This window comes from Anoplophora glabripennis, unplaced genomic scaffold, assembly GCF_000390285.2.
Source record: "Anoplophora glabripennis isolate ALB-LARVAE unplaced genomic scaffold, Agla_2.0 scaffold1574, whole genome shotgun sequence".
In the NCBI taxonomy this organism is placed as follows: Eukaryota; Metazoa; Arthropoda; class Insecta; order Coleoptera; family Cerambycidae; genus Anoplophora; species Anoplophora glabripennis.
Window position 1 is genome coordinate 53,416 of NW_019417648.1, and position 255 is coordinate 53,670.

Consider the following 255-nt stretch of genomic DNA (forward strand, 5'->3'; position numbering starts at 1 on the left):
CCAAGGACATTTAAATAAAGGGGACTATGCATGTCACAGTCTATCTCATATGTTGGGTGAAGCTAGACAAGGGGAAAGCAGAGGGCTTTATTTTCATCCAACTGATGCGCGCGATTACATCTCCAATGTCGTACATTTTGGATGGGTCAAAATAAAATATTTTATAGTCCTAAGTCAATATATTTCAACAGCTACTCAGTATTTTTATAATAAATATATATAATATTTTTATAACTTCTTGGAATCCCAATAACT